General features: G+C 37.7%; 1 protein-coding gene across 1 annotated transcript in view; it reads left to right on the forward strand.

The window, feature by feature from the left end:
* The window catches only part of FOXR2 (forkhead box R2), a 109629-nt gene that overhangs the window by 83444 nt on the left and 4751 nt on the right, over positions 1-21434 (forward strand). The window contains exons 3-4 of the mRNA XM_055121045.1: positions 17314-17370; positions 19338-19398. The gene's annotated coding sequence lies outside the window, so the exon portion shown is untranslated. The remainder of the gene's footprint in view (positions 1-17313; positions 17371-19337; positions 19399-21434) is intronic.

Raw genomic sequence — 21434 nt, forward strand, 5'->3', positions numbered from 1 at the left:
CCCTCCCCCCCTCCCCAGTCCCGTCTCCCCCCCACCCCACCCTGCCACTATGGCAGGGAATTCCCTTTTGTTCTCTCTCTCTGATTAGGTGTCGTGGTTTGCAATAAAGGTGTTGAGTGGCCATTGTGTTCAGTCTCTAGTCTGTATTCGGCCCGCATCACCCTTCCCCCACATGACCTCCAACCACATTTTACTTGGTGGTCCCTTCCCTGAGTTACCCAGAATGAGAGACCAGCCTCCAAGCCATGGAAACAATCTCCTGGTACTTATTTCTACTATTCTTGGGCGTTAGTCTTATAGTCTATTATTCTATATTCCACAGATGAGTGCAATCTTTCTATGTCTGTCTCTCTCTTTCTGACTTATTTCACTTAGCATGATACTTTCCATGTTGATCCACTTATATGCAAACGTCATGACCTCATTTTTTCTAAAAGCTGCATATTATTCCGTTGTACAGATGTACCAGAGTTTCTTCAACCAGTCATCTGTTCTAGGGCACTCAGGTTTTTTCCAGATTCTGGCACCAGCACCATTTGTTAAAGAGGCTTTCCTCGCTCCACCTAGCATTTCTTGCTCCCCTTTGCCTATCATTTCTAGGAGTTTTCTGCTAGAGGTTTTAGGGTCCTCTATATATAGTATAATGTCATCTGCAAATAGTGGGAGCTTGAATTCTTCCTTTCCTATCTGAATGCCCCTAATGCCTTTTTCTTCCCTAACTGCTATGGCAAGTACATCTATTGAATAGAAGTGGTAAGAGTAGGCCTCTTTATGTTGTCCCTGATCATAGAAGGAACACTTTTAGTTTTTTCCCCATTGCGATAATGCTTGCTGTAGGCTTGTGTTATATGGCTTTGACTATACTGAGGGAAGTTTCTTCAATTCACACTTTGTTAAGAGTTTTTGTCATGAATGGGTGCTGGATCTTGTCAAATGCTTTCTCTGCATCTATTTGATATGATCATATGATTTTATCTTTTCTTTTGTTGATATGTTGATTGACTTGCGAAACTACCTTTGCATCCCTGGGATGGATCCCATTTGATCATGGTGTACAATCCTTTGGATGAGAGGTTGGATTCCATTTGCTAATATTTTGTTGAGAATCATTTTTTTAATTCTAATAACCTATTTCATATATTCAGAATTTTAAAAAATTTTATATCTGATAACATACAATAGTTACTTTTTTAAATGAATCACCGTGAGGTACAGTTACAGATTTACAAACTTTTGTGTTTACATTTCAGTCATTTTGTTGAGACTCTTTGCAATCTGTGTTCATCAGGGATATTGGTCTGTAATTTTATTATAATTTTTTTGTGGAGTCTCAGTCTATTTTTGGTATCAGGGTGATATGTGCCTCATACCAACTGTTTGGGAGTGTTTCTGTTTCTTCGACTTCCTGAAAAAACTTGAAAAGGACTGATAATAGGTCTCCTTTAAAGGTCTGGAAGAATTCACTAGTGAATCCATCAGGATCTGGGTTTTTATTTCTGAGAAAATTTTTTATTATGTTTCAATTTCCTTGATAGTGATAGGTCTATTCAGGTGTTCCAAATTTTCTTGATTCAGCCTTGTGAGGTTATAGGAATTGTGGAATTTTTCCATTTCTTGTAGGTTCTCTTGTTTCGTGGCATACAGACTGTCAAAATAATCTCTGATGATCTTTTGAGTTTCTGTATTTTGCTGTGATGTACCCCTTTTCATTTCTGATTAGGTTTATTAAGATTCCTTTTCTATTTTTGTGAGTCTTGTTAGTGGCTAATCGATCTTGTTTATTTTTTTCAAAGAACCAGCTCTTGATCTTTTGGATTGTTTTTTGGGAATCTAGGTCATTGATTTCTGCTCTAAGTTTTATTATTTATTTCCTCCTTCCTGTCTCTTTCTAAGATCTTAAGCTGTGAATTCAAGCTATATGTGGGCCCTCTCTTCCTGATAAATGCCTGCAGAGCTATAAACTTTCCTCTTAACATGCTTTTGCTGTGTGCCACAAATTCTGTTAGCTTATGTCCTCATTGTCATTTGTTTCCAGGAATCTTTTAATATCTTCTTTGATATCCTCTCTATCCCACTGGTTCTTCAGCAATGAGCTATTTAATTTCCAAATATTTGATTTGATTCCCACATACAGAAGTTAATCTGTATGTGATTAACTTCTATTTCAGTGCATTGGGGTTTGAAACAATTATAGATGCAATGTCTATCTTCATTTTATTGAGGTATACTATTTTGTGACTCAGCCTGTGGTCTATCTTGGAAAATGTTCCGAACTTTTTGTCTTCCCATATACATTGAAAAATCTTCTAATTTCTCCATTAAGTCTCTTTAAGTAATTTTATTAAACTTTATTCACTAAGTTCACTGTCACTGTCATCCCGTTGCTCATCGATTTGTTCCAGCGGGCACCAGTAACGTCTCTCATTGAGAGACTTATTGTTACTCTTTTTGGCATATCCAATATGCACGGGTAGCTTGCCAGGTTCTGGTGCTCGGGCTCAATACTCTCGGTAGCTTGCCGGGCTCTCCGAGAGGGGTGGAGGAATCGAACTCGGGTCGGCTTCGTGAAAGGCGAACACCCAACCGTTGTGCTATCGCTCCAGCTTCATTCACTAAGTTAAATAATTTAAATCAGCGTCCTGGCACTAGACTTTTCCAGAAAGGATATATATACTGAACCACAGTGCCAATAAGTCAGAAAAGGGAAAAGGCCATGCTTGGCAAGCATTATGAATAATAAGTATGTTCAAAGCTAGAAAGACACATGATATTCTTAGGACTATCTTATATATTCAAGTAAACAAAATGGCACCTTTTATTGTGATGGTCCTGAATTGTGATCACTACACTTTATAAGAAGTGTGGTAGATTCATGTAGGAGCTTCAAAAGTAGATCAGACTCCTGCAAGAAAATGGACATGAAGACCTCTTTATAATATGTTAGATATAATCTCAGTTTTTAAAGTTGACCTACAGGTCATATTATAGTGAGACTCATTAGAATTTGAGTACGGGAGCAAAAGGCATGTAATATGTGATGTGGCTAAAATATGGAAATGCCATTATGACCCCCTGCCAGATAATGACCTAGTCCATTAAATGAACAGTACATAGATATTGTGGCTTGAAGTGAAAACCTCATAAAAGTGACATATGGTTCTTGATTTGATTCTCTGGTTATGTGTGTTATTAACTTCTATTTTCAGTGCATCATGGTCGGAAAAGTTAGTTGACACAATTTATATACTTTTGGTTTTACAGAGGTATGTTTTGTGGCCCAGTGTAGGATAACATAGAGTCAAGTAGTTAGGTTTATTAGGTTGTTCCCATCACAGTGCTCCCTGTCCTCTGTGTTTATTTGAAAATTCTTTCTTTGTGCTCTGTTGACTTGTAAATATTATTTTTCTCTTCTCCTTGAGTCCTTTGCATAGTTTATTCAGAGCCATGTCCTTTTGTATGGGCACAGGAAGAGAATAGTAAATTCTATGCTTTTGTAACCTGGGAGTCATTTGACTCTACATGATATTTTCCTCCTTGACATCTGTTCTCTCAGCTGCCCTTACTTTCTAGCATGCCCAAAGGCAGGGTCCGACCAGGGACAGGATGGACCCAGAGCAAGTGGTGAGCTATGTGCTATCCTGGCATCAAGATGAGCCTGGCCAAAGTGCCTAATGCTTAACTATAAGTTAAGAGTTTGGTCGGGGACAAATGCTGTCATGATCCAAAAAGTAAAAACTAGATTCAGACCCTGCTAGGGTTAGGAATGATTAATCTGGCCTGAGTGCTGTAGTCTGAGTCTGTGGCAAGATGTTTCTAGGAGAGTTGCCCTACAAGCCTCAATGTATCTCTTACTGTGTCCATGCAAAAACAGCTAGTATTAAGTATTGATTGAGTTTTTGGACTGAGGAAATGAGAAAAACACCTTAAGAGGTATTTTGCCTGTGGGCAGTCAGGAAGGGCTTTGGAATACCTCTAGGTGGTGTTTCCTTTGAACCTGGTGGGTCCTCAGGAAGGGATTTCTTATGTTGATTTTGCTACCAGACTGGGTATAGGATGGGCCCAGAGGGCAAGGGGAGAGAGACAAGTAGGGGTGGAGAGACTAGTGGAAAAGAGGAGAATCCAGAGAACTGGGATTGAGGAATGAGGGGCTAGGAAGGAAGAATGCTGGGGGAGAGAGATAAGAGAGTTGGAAGAGAGAGTGAGGGAGTCGTAGGGGGATAACCGGTCAGAGTCAGAATCCAGAGAGGAGAGAGCGAGCCCAGGCTGCAAGATGGAGTGCGGAGAGATGAGCGGGAGAGTCAGGAGGAGAAGGGAATGAGGAGCAGTGTGAGACTAGAATGGGGAGTTCAGAGAGACTGGAACAGGTGCATGGAGAGGATGAAATAAACGGCAACTGATCAATCAACTGGCTTGGCCCTTTTTTCCTCCTCCGTCTGCCCTATGGCCCAGGCCACCCCGGCTGGGCAAGCAACCCGGGACCACCCCGAACCCAGGCGCTGATGGGGAGAGCCGCCAGGGCTCTCGCCTGACTGCCCTGGGAGGTTTTATACAGCCCAGCATGTGATTTATCTTGGAGAATGTCCCATGTGCACTGGAGAAAAGATGTGTATTCAGATTTTGGGGATGAAAAAGTCCTGTATATATCTACTCACCCCCTCTCTTTCATTTCTTCCTTCAAAGCCTGAGTTTCCTTGCTGAGTTTTAAGTCGTGTTAATCTGTCAAGAGGTGAAAAAGCTGTGTTGAAGTTTCCAACTCCTATAGTGATGTTACCAATGTCCTCCTTAAAGTCCATTATAAATTGATTTAGGTATTTTGCTGATACCTCATTGGGTAGAACTACACATTGGGTCCCATGGCCTAGAATGGAACGAACAGGGTGAGAGACTGAATTCATCATGTCGACCAAGACCATCTGTGGTAACTCACAGTTCCAGAAGGCCGAATCTAAACGTTGGACATGGGAGTCTCCCGTTGGACAGTTCCACAACGGGACTGACCACATCATATTCAATTGAAGATTTTGCCTGACAATTTTACTTCTTTTTTTTTCTTTTTGGGTCACACCCGGCAATGCACAGAGCTTACTCCTGGCTCTGCACTCAGGAATCACCCCTGGTGGTGCTCAGGGGACCATATGGGATGCTGGGAATCGAACCAGGGCCGGCCGCGTGCAAGGCAAACGCCCTACCCTCTGTGTTATTGCTCCAGCCCCCTGAAAGTAAAATTTTATATTCTGTGGAATACTTTGAATCAAGTATAAGCATCCTCATTGGAGTAGAGTTCATAAACATGTCATGAATTTGAATAGTCACATTAGTCACATTCCTGTCTTTCTTCAGAGACAAATTCTGGGTAGCAAGTTTGTCAAGAAATGGTATTTTAACCTTCAAGAATCCCTTATCAAATATTATGGTCTTATTTTTTTTTAATCACATTATTTATTGGATTGATACCTGAATACACCTTTTTTAGACTCCAGGCTTTCCCTTCCAACATTAATATATGTGGGAGGAGGGTGTTCCTTTCGTTGGAGATATGTTCAGCATTGCTCACAAATTACTCCTGGCTTTGCACTCAGGGATCACTCGGGTGTGCTCAGGAGACCATATGGGATGCCAAGCATCAAATCCCAGTCAGCGTGTGCAAGGAAAGAGCTTCACCGATTGGACTGTCTCTCTGGCTCTCTTGGGATTGGATCTCTCTTTGGAAAGTTCCACTTCAAATTCTGTGTTGATAGTTCAGCAATCCCAGTACAGTACTCACATGTAGTAGGGTTAGAGCTAAAATGTTGCAGGTTTTCATTCTCACAGATCCAGTGCAACTTGCCTTTCCACTGTGAAATAAATCTTAATCAAAATTTGCATTGCCCATTGTAATGCGCAGCATGTACCTCTTCAGCTAAAACCACCTGCTTGGTTCCATGCCCCCAAATCTCACTCTTGTTTCCTGTTTTTTCTTTGCTGTGGGGAAGGAGAGAGTGTGGGTAGGTGTGTGGTGGGGGGGGCACGCCCCCTGCAGATCTCTCATCTCTCGGGGAGCTTTATAGTCATTTGAAATGGGCAGAATCAGAATAAGAAATGTCCGTCCTGGTGGCGGAAATCATGGGCAGTCATTCTTACAGAGCTGGGTGGAGCCTCTTGCCCCCTGCACGCAGTCGTTCACACACCATCAGTCTGTTAGAAGTGACATCTGTGTGGAATTGGAGCAGTGCTGCTGAATGCACTGTGGGGCCTACTGCCCACTTGCTCACTCCCACAACATAAAACCAGGCTGCACTTCATCCAGAATTTTCTAATTCTGACCCTCAAAGACTTCCGGTGTGCTGGGGGCAACAGCGCTTCTCTGACACCTGACATTTTATGCCCAGAAAGGAACAAAGAGTGTGTGTTTTCTTTTATTCCAACATATAAACTGAGGACTGATGAGGCTCTTAAATATTAGCTGCTAAATTGGAGGTCTTGGGTTCAAAGAGCAGCCTGAGTGTGTATCGGAAAAAGTCCCTCCCTTCCCTTTCCAGAATTCTTTTATCTAGTACTTGCCTCTGAAATAAGCTGATGATGTTAAGGGGCTGAGTTCAAAGCCAGGAGATCTCTCTACACAGTGAGAGAGAATTCTCTGGTTGACTTTATGCTGCTGGAAGGTTCCACTGTTTGGGAACTTAGAGCCTTGATGAAAAACAGTCTTCGTGCTACATAAGTTGGGCAGTCTGATCTGGAGGATTCTCACTAGTACAGCCTAGAATGGCTTCTTTGTTCTCACTGCTGTTTTGAAGACTCTGATCCAAGTTGTGCTTTACAGTGACGCCAATGTTTATGTCAATGCCACCATTTTCCAAATCATTGTTTCTGCCCAGTCAGGTTGGTAAAGTTTGTTTCCCTTTGTCATTTTGACTCACAAAAGGCTCTACTTGCTTCATTCTCTCTGGCTATCTAGACTTTTGCTGAATTCTTAATCCCAGAAACTTCATCCACCCCCCTCAAATAATTGAGAATTCAGAGATGTGTTAAGGACCCTGAAGTTTCACTTTGAAGAAGCAATAACTGGAGCGATAGCACAGAGGGTAGGGCATTTGCCTCACATGCATCAACCCGGGTTTGGGTTCGATTCCTCTGCCCCTCTCGGAGAGCCCATCAAGCTACTGAGAGTACCTCGCCTGCACGGCAGAGCCTGGCAAGCTCCCCAAGGCATGTTAGATATGTTAAAAATAGTAACAACAAGTCTCACAATGGAGATGTTACTGGTGCCTGCTCAAACAAATTTATGAGCAACGGGATGAGAGTGACAGTGATGTACCTTAGCAGGATTTTTTTTTTAATTTTGTTTAGTTTATTTCTCACACTTAATGGTCTCTCTCGACCTAATTATTTGAGTCTTTTTTTTTTTGCTTTTTGGGTCACACCTGGCGATGCTCAGGGGTTACTCCTGGATCTGGACTCAGGAATTACTCCTGGCGGTGCTCAGGGGACCATATGGGGTGCTGGGAATCGAATCCGGGTCAGCTGCGTGCAAGGCAAATGCCCTACTCACTGTGCTATCACTCCAGCCCCCCTGAGTCTTTTCTTAATAAATGCTAAAATGAAAGACATATTAATGTCCACCCACCTGTGGCAAAAGGAACTGACAGTTTCTGACAAGACCCCTTCAACAAGGGAAATGAACTCACTGCACGATTCTCTCTAGATCTCTTGATCACAAGGTCAGTAGCTGATTAGTTTTTTAAACATACTGTTTAACTTAATTTACAAAGTTATTGTTAATTGAATTATGAGAATATAATATTTCAACACCAATTCACCACCAACTTTCCTCTACTGGTGTTTCCATGCTTCATCCCTCCTCCCCCAATAAAAAATAAACTACATCAAGAAAATAGACTGAGAAAAGAAGAAAAACATCTCAAGGAGCTGTACAATTCTTATAGAAAATGTAGTATTCATATTAATCATAGCCTTTTAGGACAAGAAAATAAAAACTAGCACATATTTTTAAAATAACAACTTCTGTTTCCTCAAATTTCACAAAAATTTTAAACTTTAATGTTCAGGAAACTAAGATTATTATATGTTAAATAAACTTAAAGAAGACTACACCAAAATACATCATAGTTCAATATCTGAAAACTAGAAAAAATGAAATCTTGAGAATTGTGAGGAAGAAAAGGCACCTTATTTATACGGAAAAACAAATTTAATGACACTAGATTTTTCATTGGAACCACAGAAGACATAAGTATCATAACAATTTTAAATTGCTGAAATCAAATGAAAGGTGAAACCAGTATCCTATACCCTGATAACCACGGTTTCAATAATGCTGAGAAATATAATGTCTTCAGACCAGAGAAAATGATGAAATATTTATCATTAAAATAATGGTAAAGTAGTTTTGTCACAGACAATAAAATTATGAAAGGAAAAAGCTTGAAATAAAGGAAGGAAAAATTTGCACAGAATTTTTTCAAAGTAGAAGTATTCTTATATATCTTCCAACATCATTAACAACCCATTTTATGCATAATTACACTCTATGCTTATAACATATTAAAGTATGGCAAAGTCTCTTAATTTTAAATGAATTCATTTAAAAATATACCCATTTTAATGATTTACAATAGTGTTCATATTATTGTTTTACACTGACAATACTGCCTTATTATAGCTGTTACCAGTGTCAATAGCTCTCCACCATTATACAAATGTCCCTTATTTCTCTTCTCCCTTACCCCAGGCAGCCTCAGTTTTCCCTTATGTTGAAAATATGGTAGTTTATTTCCATTAGGCATTCTCTATTGCCTTTTAACTATTGTAACTATTTAGTTTTATTATTCATTGTTGTTTGTGGCAAGATAACATCTTTAAAATAGTGCCATAGCCTTGATACCATTACCAAACCTCATCAACATCAAAGTGTTCCAAATCATCCACCAATGCCCTATGTTACTTATAGGACACATCTTCATTTTCCCCATCTACCCTCTTAGTTTTGTAATCCTGGGCTAAGGGTTTGTGATCATTTGTTACTGTCTTGTTCTGTTTCTTTAAACACTACACATGAGGACTGCTACAGAGCTATATACTACACATGACTGAGATCATCCAGTATTTGTCTTTCTCCCTTCAATTTACCTAAATTATCTTTTATAGCTGAAGAAAAAATTGTAATATTGTCTGAAGTGATTCTGCATGAAAGCAGAAGAAATATTTAAGATTATTATAGATTCTATATCTTTTATAGACATAAAAGATATATCTATAACATATGCCTCAGAGACTTAGGCCCTACAAAAACAGGATGAGAACGCTATTCAGGTTTCCCAAAGAGGAATCAAAAAAGCTATCTTTGGAGTATCAGTTTCACTCAAGTGAGAGAAGGAATCCGAGTTCCAACCTCAGTCGATGGTCAAGAATCAGGGATGCTGTCTCATTTGCCAAGGCATGAAAAATAAGATGGGTCGGACACGTAATGCAATTCAGAGACAACTGCTGGACTAGAGCTGTTACCGACTGGATTCCACGGGAGGACAATAGACCACGTGGCCGCCCACAAGATGGTCAGACTTCTTTGTCAAAACCCTGAATGAATGGTCTGAGGCTCTTCCTGTTACTGGAGCGAGCAGGATATCATTGGGCTACACTAGCATGCGACAGGGATGAATGGAGACATTACTGGCTCCCGCTCGAGCAAATCAAAGATCAACAGGATGACAAGTGATACAAGTGATATCTTTTATAGAAATAAACAGAAGAGAATAATGATATGTAAAGTGTGGTAAGATTTCTACACTTTAATTATGAGATGCATTTGAGGATGTTTTAGAGAGAGATAGATGAGAATGTCACAATTTTATTTCCTTACCATTTTATTATTTTGAATTATCCATCACCATTCTCATGGGCTCTTTCATTTTATTCAGATTTATTCACTGGCTTGGTTTTCTCTTGCTGTTTCTAAGTCCCTTTCAGCTCATACTTCTCTGTTTAAAAAAATATTCCTTCAGTTAAAACAAACAAGAAAACACAAAAGAAGTCCTACTTATGTTTTCTCTTTTTTAAAAAAAATTTATTGAATCACAATGAGATAGTTATAAAGCTTTCATGATTGACTTCAATCATAAAATGATCAAAGTTTTCTCTTTATTTTTACTCTTGTTCTTTCTTTATAATGGAATATAATTGACATTTAACATGTATAAAGTTTGAGTTGTACAATGTGTTTATTTTACATATTTGAATATACTCAGTGATGATTAAAATATTAATAGAAATATCATCTCACAAAATTATCTTTTGTTTTGGTGGACAGAATGTGTGAAATCTACACTTGTAGTGGCTTTTATGTATGTAATATGGTACTGTTAAAAATGATTTCTGGGGCTGGAGCAATAGCACAGCGGGTAGGGCGTTTGCCTTGCACGCGGCCGACCCGGGTTCGATTCCCAGCATCCCATATGGTCCCCTGAGCACCGCCGGGAGTAATTCCTGAGTGTAAAGCCAGGAGTAACCCCTGTGCATCGCCGGGTGTGACCCAAAAACCAAAAAAAAAAATGATTTCTACATCTTATTTGAACTAATTAAATGAACCCACTTGACAGTTATCAGGATAGATAATGTAATACTCAGAGAAACCACTAACAAAGTTATAAAATAGATGCATGAAACCCTACACTAATAATTTGTAGCCCATTCTGCCTAACTTTTAAAAAATAGGTGAATAGAAAAAGTACATAACTAAAAATGAAAATTAAGAGACAATAAAGTCACATAAATGTAATTAAAACAGAAAAATTACAAAGAAATAATTAAAATAGAAAAAACTTAATAAAATGTCAGATTTAAGTCATAGAATATCAGTAATTATATAATAAGGAAATGGACTACTTCAATTCAAAGATCAGATATCAGAGAAAGAGATGTATTCTTCCCACTTCCAGTCAATATAATAGTGGAAGCTTTAAGTATTTCAAAGCAATAATGCAAGAATAATAAATAAATTGCATAGTAATTGGAAATGAAGAAAGTAAAGAGTTCCTTCATGTAGATATATTTATTTTCCACAAGGAAAATCCAAAAAAATATATAAAAACTACAGTTAGTGAGATAATCTACCAGAGTTACAGTAAATAAGATAAAACTCTTAAATCAATTTAATTTCTTTTTACTAATAAACATTTTAAACACAAAATAAAGACAGTTTAATTTACAATTGCTACAAAGAAGTTAAAATGTTTGTCCAGTAGCTGCCATCCCTGCCCTCTGTCTAGGGGGCCGTCATCACCAGGTTTCCCTTTTCTGACCCACGCCTCTGGTTTGGTGGTACCAACAAACCTCTCTGGGCACCGGGCACTACTGCCCTTCATCCCTGCCTGAGGACCTGGACTGGGTCCCTGGCCTTGACTTCTAGGCTCTGCTAGGTTGCGTTTTTCCCTCTCAGGGTCCAGACAGGCCAAGTTTCTCACCTCGCCAAAAAATAAATTGAAAATAAAATAAAATGTTTGTCAATAAACATAGAAAAATTGCATAGAATCTGTATTAAACAAATTACAAAAATACTGTGAAATATATCAATGAAAGCTTAAAAGTGTCTATGAACAGATGAATGGACAATATTTGTATTCCTATATACACTGATATATATGTGTACATATATAAATATATATATACACCAATGGAATATTATTAAGCAAAAAAAGACAGAAGTGATGAATTTGTAAAAACGTAGATTGACATTGAGGTCAATATTTTAAATTAATAAAGTCAGACAGAGAAACACATATTGCTATAGGAACTCAATTAAAGATGAAGGATTTGGTATTGAAACACTATGCATAAAACCACAACACTGATAGTATTGTAAATCTCATGCCTGAAATACATTTTTAATGTTTAAAATATGGTAAAGGGGCTGGAGCAAAAGTACAGAGGGTAGGGCATTTTCATTGTATGCATCCAATTCAGGTTTGATCTCTGTCATCCCATATGGTTCCCCAAGCACTGCCAAGAGTAATTGAGTGTAGAACTAGGGATAACCCCTAAGCATGGCTGGATGTGACCCAACAAGCCAAAGATAAAAATAAAAAAGGAAAGAAAAATATGGTAAAGACGCCAAATCTTCACAAATGGACTTATCGGAAGTGAATATTTGCCTCCTTTACCCCATATCTATACCAACATGCTGTTTTTGTTCTTTTTAATGTGTACCAGTCTAACTGGTATGAGATGATGTCTCATTTTTGTTTTGATATGCATTTACCTGGTAATTAATAATACAAAGATTTTTTCATATACCTTTGGTCATCTGTATATCTTTGAGGGAATCTCTGTTCATCTTACCCCTTCCCTTTTTAATGGAGTTGGTTGATTTTTCTTTGTAAAGTTATATGAGTGCTTTTCTTGGATACTAATACTTTATCAGATAAGTGAGATACTAGCTTTGGGTATATATCTTTGACACTAATCTTTTATCAGATATGAAATATAAAAATTATCACAAACTGATTTTTATTGATTTAAGTTTTGATAATTCTTTTTGCCCTTTCTTGTAAAAAGCAATATGAAGTAAATTTGTGTTTTATCATGGGGCGTACTGAGGTTCTGGGTGGGAAACCGATGGGGTGGACATCAAGCTGGTGGTGTGATTGGTGGTGGCTCATTTAATGCCTGAAACAACTCTATTATGAACAACTAGATAGATCATGGTATTATACTAAAAATTAAACAGTAAAAAAATGATGAGCTGTGGGCAAGTGTTCTCTCCCAGTATGTATTGTATCTTTTTATTCTGGTCCTTATTTATTCCTTTGGCAGTGCAGAAGCATCTTAGTTTGATGTATTCATGTTTATTTATTTTGCCCCCATTTGCTTCATCAGTGGCATTGAATCATTGAAGACACCTCAAACTTCAGTAGTTATATTTTACTAAACATAATTTATGTATTCAGGTCTGATATCAAAGTCTTTGTTACATTTTGATTTGTTTTTTGTGCATGGTGTTATGAAGGAGTCTGCATATATTTTTTGCTTGCGACTAATCAGTTATTTTAGCATCTTTTATTTGTTCATGACCTTCAGTAATCTAGAAACCACCTAATTAATGCAACAGTGTCTTGCTTTTCTGAGACCTAGAATATTGTTTATCCTAAAAGTAAACACATGAGGGTGTAAAGTGAGCTGGAATGTTAAGCTTTACCTTTTAAATATTTACAGTAATTGCCTACATGCTATATTTTCTACCTGTTTCATAGAGACCTTGTAATCTTTTTCAGTAAGAACCAAGTATTCAGACGTTAAAAGGAAGCAAGGATTAGCAGCCATGTTCAATTCCTCTGTTCATTCTTAAATTTCTTGAATAGTTCAAATGAAATGAGGAGTACAGATGAAGAGAAATTCTCACATTCCTGTTGAGATTTCAGTGGGACTGTGGAGGGATATTTACATCATACATCTACATCCAGACATGTTTACATATTTAGTTTAATTTTAGGAATGTTTTCTTCATAGAAAAATACTCCATTTATAGAGAAGGGATCACTAAGAAAATGATGGCTGGAGGAACCAGTTGGGATGGGAGATGCATGCCAAAAGTAGATAATGGACCAAACATGATGACTTCTCAGTGTCTGTGGGCAAGCCATAATGCCCAAAAGTAGAGAGAGAGAGTATGGGGAATATTGTCTGCCATAGAGGCAGGGTAAGGGTGGGAAAGAGGGGTATACCCGGAATATTGGTGGTGTCCCCATGTGCACTGGTGGAGGGATGGGTGTTTGATCATTGTGAGATTGTAACCCAAACATGAAAGCTTATAACTATCTCATGGTGATTCAAAAAAGTATTAAAAAAGAAAAAAAAGAAAAATACTCCATTTATGGGTTAAAAGAATTAATGTTGTCAAAATGACCATCCCCACCCTGGTGTATTAAACAGAGTCTATACAATTTCCAAAGAAAATTTTAATTATACAAGGACTTAGAACATTCAAAAATTAAATTTGTATGGAACTGAAAAATTCCCCAAATCACCAAACTCATTCTGAGAAAAAATGTTGAGTGGTATTACATTTTAAATTTTAAATTATCCTATCACTATCATGGATGTGAGGGAGATCTGACTGAGACATCTGTCACCCATTGATTGCCAGGGTTGATTCGGATGATCTGGCTGGCTAGGCGGGTGTCCCCTTCCTCCCTCACCGCTCCATAGGTGTCCCTCCCGAAGCTGCGCGCTCGGTCGAAGAGGACGGCCTTCCCCAAATAGAGACGGACTGGTCTTCTTTTGAGGGTATATGAATAGCGCTCCCCTGCTAGAACCTCCAAACAAGCTCTCAAATTATGCTATAAAGCAATAATAATCAAAACAACACAACACTAGACTAAGTATGGATTGTCATAACAATGAATTTAAACCAAGAGCCCAGAAATAAACTCTCACATCTATGGACAGTTAACCTTTGATAAAGAAGCTATAAGAATCAAGTGTAATAATGAAAACCTCTTAAATAGTATTCAGAAAACTAGATCAAGAAGAAAAAAGAAAGAAGGAAAGAAAGAAAGAAAGAAAGAAAGAAAGAAAGAAAGAAAGAAAGAAAGAAAGAAAGAAAGAAAGAAAGAAAGAAAGAAAGAAGGAAGGAAGGAAGGAAGGAAGGAAGGAAGGAAGGAAGGAAGGAAGGAAGGAAGGAAGGAAGGAAGGAAGGAAGGAAGGAAGGAAGGAAGGAAGGAAAAGAAACAAAGGGGTCAGGAAATGTGCAGTAGAGTAAGGAAGGCCTCTTTAATAAATGGTGCTGACAAAACTGGACAGCTACATGCAAAAAATGGACTTAGACTGCTACCTAACACCATGCACAAAACTCAGATCAAAATAGATTAAAGACCTCAACATCAGACCAGAAACCATAAGGTACATTGAAGACAAGGTCGGTAAAACCCTCCATGACATTGAAGCTAACGGTATCTTCAAAGATGACATACCACTGACCAACCAAGTGGAAACAGAGATAAACAAATGGGACTATACTAAACTAAGAAGCTTCTGCACTGCAAAAGATACAGTGACCAAAATACAAAGACAATCTACAGAATGGGAAAGAATATTCACCCAATACCCATCAGATAAGGGGCTGATATCAAGGATATACAAGGCACTGGTTGGAATCTACAAGAATAAAACTCCCAACCCCTAGATAAACAAATAGAACTATCTTAAACTAAGAAGCTTCTGCACCTCAAAAGATACCATGACCAGAATACAAAAACAATCTACAGAATGGGAAAGGATATCCACCTAATACCCATTGATAAAGGGTTAATATCAAGGATATACAAGGCACTGGTTGAACTCTACAAGAAGAAAACATCCAACCCCATCAGAAAATGGGGCGATGAAATGAACAGAAACTTTCTCAAAGAAGAAATCTGAATGGCCAAATGGCACATGAAAAAATGCTCTTCATCACTAATCATCAGGGAGATGCAGATCAAAACACAACGAGATATCATCTCACACCACAGAGACTCGCCCATATCCAGAAGAACAAAAGCAACCACTGTTGGCATGGATGTGGGGAGAAAGGGACCCTCCTTCACTGCTGGTGGGAATGCTGACTGGTTCAACCCTTTTGCAAAACCATATTGACGCTTCTCAAAAAATTAGAAATTGAGCTACCATTTGACCCAGCAATATCACTTCTGGGAATATATCCTGGAGATGCAAAAAAGTATAGTAGAAATGACATCTGCACTTGTATGTTCATTGCAGCACTGTTAACAATAGCCAGAATCTGGAAAATACCATAGTGCCCGAGAACAGATGACTAGTTAAAGAAACTTTGGTATATCTACACAATGGAATACTGTGCAGTTGTTATAAAGGATGAAGACATGAAATTTGCATATAAGTGGATCAGCATGAGAGTATCATGTTAAGTGAAATGAGTCAGAAAGAGAGGGACAGACATAGAAAGAATGCACTTATTTGCGGAATATAAAGTAATAAAATTCGAGAATTACACCCAAGAATAGTAGAGATGTGTATCTTGAGGATTGCTCCACAGCTTAGAAGCTGGCCTCATATGCTTGGGGAAAATATAGCTCAGATAGAGAAGGGACGACCAAGTAAAGGGTGCTTGGAGGGCCCACTCTGGATGGGAGATGAGAGCTGAAAGTAGACTATAGACCAAAAATGATGGCCACTCAATACCTATATTGCAAACTAAAACACCCAAAAGGAGAGAGAGAGCATAGGGTGGGGTGGGGGGGAAGATGTGGGGTGTGGGAGGGATACTGGTATCATTGTTCATGGAGAATGGACATGACACTGATGGAGGGATGGGTACTCGATTATTGTATGACTGAAACGTAAGCACAAAAGTTTGTAAGTTTGTAACTGTACCTCACAGTGATTCATGCAAAATTTTTTATTTTAAAAAGAGTAAAAGAAACAAAGAAAGAATACATGTATTTCATACCATATACCGAAACTTAATTCAAAATTAATTAAAGAACTGAAGATTAGACCAGAATCCATAAACTACATGGAGAACTTCAGGGGCTACAAAATGAATCTGACATCACTCCTCTTGAACTTATCCCATAGCTCTCTGGTGTGCTGCTTATTTATTTTTCTTTATATTTATTGTAACACCATTATTTACAAAGTTTTATGGTGCCAGGGACGGAACCCAGATATGCTGCATGCAAGGCCTTACCCACTGTACTATGGCTCCAGCCGAACTACCAACTTTCTCAAACATATATGGTTTATCCTGGTTTGACAGTAATGATTTTCCACTTCTTTTCATAACTGACCTTTGGTCTACTTTTCCCAAAGAAATAAAATTTCTTATTTTGAGTTCCTCCTTGACAATCTAGAGAGCAGCAAGACAATTATTTTGTTTTCACTCACTTTTTTAATTTCTGGCCCATATTTTCTTTGTGTTTTGATAAACTTTAAACTTAACTGTCTTCTATGGTCTGCCTTTCTTTGTAATTTTTCTAATTATTCTTTGTATATATGTAGTAAAAGAGAGAGGGTCACTAAAGTGTGTGACATCTCTGTGCCATATTAAATGTCTACAATATACAATTGATATATGTATGTTAATGTGATTTGTCTTTTTGAAAACAAAAAGTAATTGAGATTGTGTGAAATGTTCTCTAGATCCTGAGTCTAGTCTCTTTGTAATCTGGATATTCCTGGAAAATCATTCAATATTTATTTTAAGAACAGGTTTTTAATTTTGCATTAAATTTTATGAACTTTATCTCAAAATGTAGCCATTTCAACATGATTGTATTTGTTTTTCTGTTTTATTTTGTCTTTCAGAAAATTTTCTTCCATTGCCCAGCATCTCAGGTCGAATTCTAGAGGATGAAAGACACAGTAAGTGGCAATGAGTAGGGGTTATTGACTTTCAGATCAACTCAGAATACCTTAAAAGCTGTAAATAAGTGCTTTGCCCCAATAAGTTTAGACTCTTGGAGAACTTACATCCTTTAATACTTTTAATTTTGTTAAGCTGCGTTCTTTTTTCTTAGCTCAGACGTCAGCTGCCAAAGTAGGTGTTAACATTGAATCTCAAGATTTCTAAGTTAAATGTGAATTTGATGCATAGTAATTAAAAATTCTCTTTTGAGTCCAATATGATTTCCATTTGTTATATGCATATTTAATAAGTATATTCCCTTTACAATAGCGTTAATAATTTTTTTTGCTTTGGGGTCACACCCAGCGATGCTCAGGGGTAACTCTTGGCTCTGCACTCAGAAATTACTCCTGGCACTGCTTGGAGAATCATATTAGAGCTGGGGGTTGAATTCAGGTAGGCCAGGTGCAAGGCAAGAACCCTACCCGCTCTACTATCTCTCTAGCCCCCAATCTTTTATTTATGAAACTTTTTAAGTGTCAAAAGATACTAGAAATCTATATGTATTATAATTTAATTGAGGATATATACCTTACCAATGATGGAGCTATAGTGAAGATTGTAGGGCAGTTGCCTATCAATACATGTACAAGCCTAGCTATTTCAAATTTAAAATATTCAAAACTGAAATTTATAGTTTTAGATACAAGTATGAATAGTGAGATTTCTAGAAACTTGAACATTTAATCTGATTGCTAAAGAGAGAAATAATGAAAATAATAGTAAAAATTTTTCATATATTCTTTTGTTTTTTAAGTTTTATATTGAGAGAAATAGTTAATATTATTTGTCCTTAGTTTATTGCTCAATTTTGTTGAATTCAAGTAGCCATAAAACTTTAAAACTAATTTTTTGTTGACTAAATAGTGATATAAATTTCCTAATTAAAAATATATATAAATATAACATGGCTGTTGGCCAAAAAAAAACCTAAAAATTGAGCTTCCGTATGACCCCGCAATTACCACTTCTGGGAATATTTCCCGAGAATGCAAAAAAGTACAGTAGAAATGACATCTGTACCTATATGTTCATTGCAGCACTGTTCACAATAGACAAAATCTGGAAACAACCCGAGTGCCCTAAAACAGATGACTGGTTAAAGAAACTCTGGTACATCTACACAATGGAATACTATACAGATGTTAGGAGAGATAAAGTCATGAAATTTGCTTATAAATTGATAGACATGGAGAGTCTCATGCTAAGTGAAATGCATCAGAAAGAGAGGGACAGACATAGAAGACTGCACTCATTTGTGGAGTATGGAATAACATCACATGAGGCTGACACCCAAGGGCAGTAGATACAAGGGCCAGGAGGATTGCCCCATAGCTGGAATCCTGCTTCATGAGTGGAGGGGAGAAAGCAGATGGAATAGAGATGGGATCACTAAGAAAATGATGGCTGGAAGAATCAGTCGGGAAGGGAGATGTGTGCCGAAAGTAGATAATGGAACAAATATGATGCCCTCTCAGTGTCTGTGTTGCAAGTCATAATGCCCCAATGTAGAGAGAGAGTATGGGGAATATTGTCTGCCATGGAGGCAGGGGGAGGGTGGGAAAGGGGGTGGCATACCGGGGATATTGTTGGTGGGGAATGTGCACTGGTGGAGGGATGGGTGTTTGATCATTGTGTGATTGTAACCCAAGCTTGAAACCTTGTAACTATCTCACGGTGATTCAATAAATTTTTTAAAAAAAAACAATTCATAAAACTCAATTTAGTAAATGAAACCTACACATATACAATTATAAATGTTTTAATGATGCTACACTTAGGTCTATTCCTAAAAATGAACACCATGAGATTAATTTAGTTTCTCTTTATTTCTGCCTTTATAGTTTTACTTTCTTAGGCTAATGCTATTCTTGTTTTATCTTCCCAGAATTTCAATAATTTTACAATTTCTACATTTTTCTAGGATTTCAATAATTTTACCCAACTGAGCGGAAAAAAAGGAATACTCTCTTAAAAAGACTGAGGTAACAGAATATGTGTTATCAACCATTTGCTTCTTCAGGGCATCATAAATGAGGAATTCAAGATAATTTTAGCTATGAGTCATTGTCAGACATACTTTTAATAATAATTTAATAAGTATTTTATTTATTATTTAATGTTACTTCTGATTCTTAGTCACACAGTTATATTTTTGATGACTTATTTCTAACGGAAATTAAATAATCTTTAGTCTTTAATAACAGTATTTATTTTCTATCTTTTTATGATATATTTATTCTATAGGACAGACTATTAAGGTCCATGTATCATTTGGAATTTATTATATTTAGTAGACCTCTCTATAGGATTTGTTTCCTTAGAATTGAAAGAGTCAGTCTTCCTAAGTAGTTAGTTCTCTTCTTTATATTCTTACTCATCTTATAATACCTGTTAGACTTATTTCTACCTACTTTTATGTTTGACCCTTAGTGCTAATATATTTTTCCAGATTTTGCTGCACATGATTGCTGGTCTATTTGTCAAAAAACTTTCTCTGAGAGGATATAATCTATGGATATATGGGTTACCTAATCCTCTCTATGAATTATAAAGAGGTACATGTTATGGATTAACAAAGTCCCAGGATCAAGGCATGCAGCTTGAAAAACACAAAGAATCGGGGCTGGAGTGATAGCATAGCGGGTAGGGCGTTTGCCTTGCACGTGGCCGACCCGGGTTCAAATCCCAGCATCCCATATGGTCCCCTGAGCACCGCCAGGAGTAATTCCTGAGTGCAGAGCCAGGAGTAACCCCTGTGCATCGCCAGGTGTGACCCCCCCCAAAGAAAACCACAAAGAATCTACGGAACCATATAGAGTACACGCTGGTATGGTACCTGCCTTCTGGAACCACATTTGATTTACTAATTTTTTGTCGTGTATTATTTCCTGCTTACCTTCCTCTAGATACAAGTATGTAGCACTGCCGTCCTGTTGTTCATCGATTTGCTCGAGCAGGCACCAGTAACGTCTCCATTGTGAGACTTGTTACTGTTTTTGGCATGTCAAATACGCCAGGGGTAGCTTGCCAGGCTCTGACGTGCAGGCGGAATACTCTCAGTAGCTTGCCGGGCTCTCCAAGAGGGACGGAGGAACTGAATCCAGGTCGGCCGTTTGCAAGGCAAACAGCTTACCTGCTGTGCTATCGCTCCAGCCCAGATACAAGTATATAGATATATTTTATAAATAAGCATAAATTAAAATGAAGAAATACACAACCACATTTAACATTTCATGTGTAAAAACAGCAAGGCCTAAATATTCTATAGTTTCTCCTGGTTTTCTATTACAATATCTTTTAAAATGTTTAGGATTTAGTAACGTGGGAGAGTAGTATAACTATATATCCTAAGCACAGAGCCAACAAAACTAAAAATATGAGAGCTAAGCTGCAACCACTGAACTTTATAATGTGTATGTCAAGGTGAGAGGCAGCAGAGGAGTTAGATTAAGCATGGGAACACTTGTGGAGAGAAGTTAACACTGGTGGTAAGATTGGTGTTAAAATATTGTATGCCTAAAACTCAACCATCAATAAATGTATAAATCACAGTTCTTTAAAAAATTTTGAAAAAAATGTTCAGGTGTTGAGCTTGGAGAAATAGTAAAGCTAGTCATGCACTCCCCTGAACACAGTTGACCCGAGTTTGATCCCTGGCACCATTGTGATCCTCTGACACCCTCTCCCCGACCCGAGTGATCCCTGAGCATAGCGCCAGGAGTGACATAAAAACAAAAGAAAATGTTTAGGTATTATTATGGACTAATAATCATTTACAGATTAAACTAGTTTTAATCATAACACATGGGTTGAAAAAATTAATTTTGAAAACTGCCAAGAAACAATAAAGCTAATGCATAGACTCAATGAAAACTCTGGTGATTACCAGGGAGAAAAAGGAAGCAATGATCACAATCTAAGAGTCACCATTTTATTCTGAGATTTTGATTACAAATATTGCTATCTTCTTTATACAATACACTGAAGTTGCCTAAGAGGCAGTGAGTATGAATTGAAG

Source organism: Sorex araneus, chromosome X, assembly GCF_027595985.1.
Source record: "Sorex araneus isolate mSorAra2 chromosome X, mSorAra2.pri, whole genome shotgun sequence".
NCBI lineage: Eukaryota > Metazoa > Chordata > Mammalia > Eulipotyphla > Soricidae > Sorex > Sorex araneus.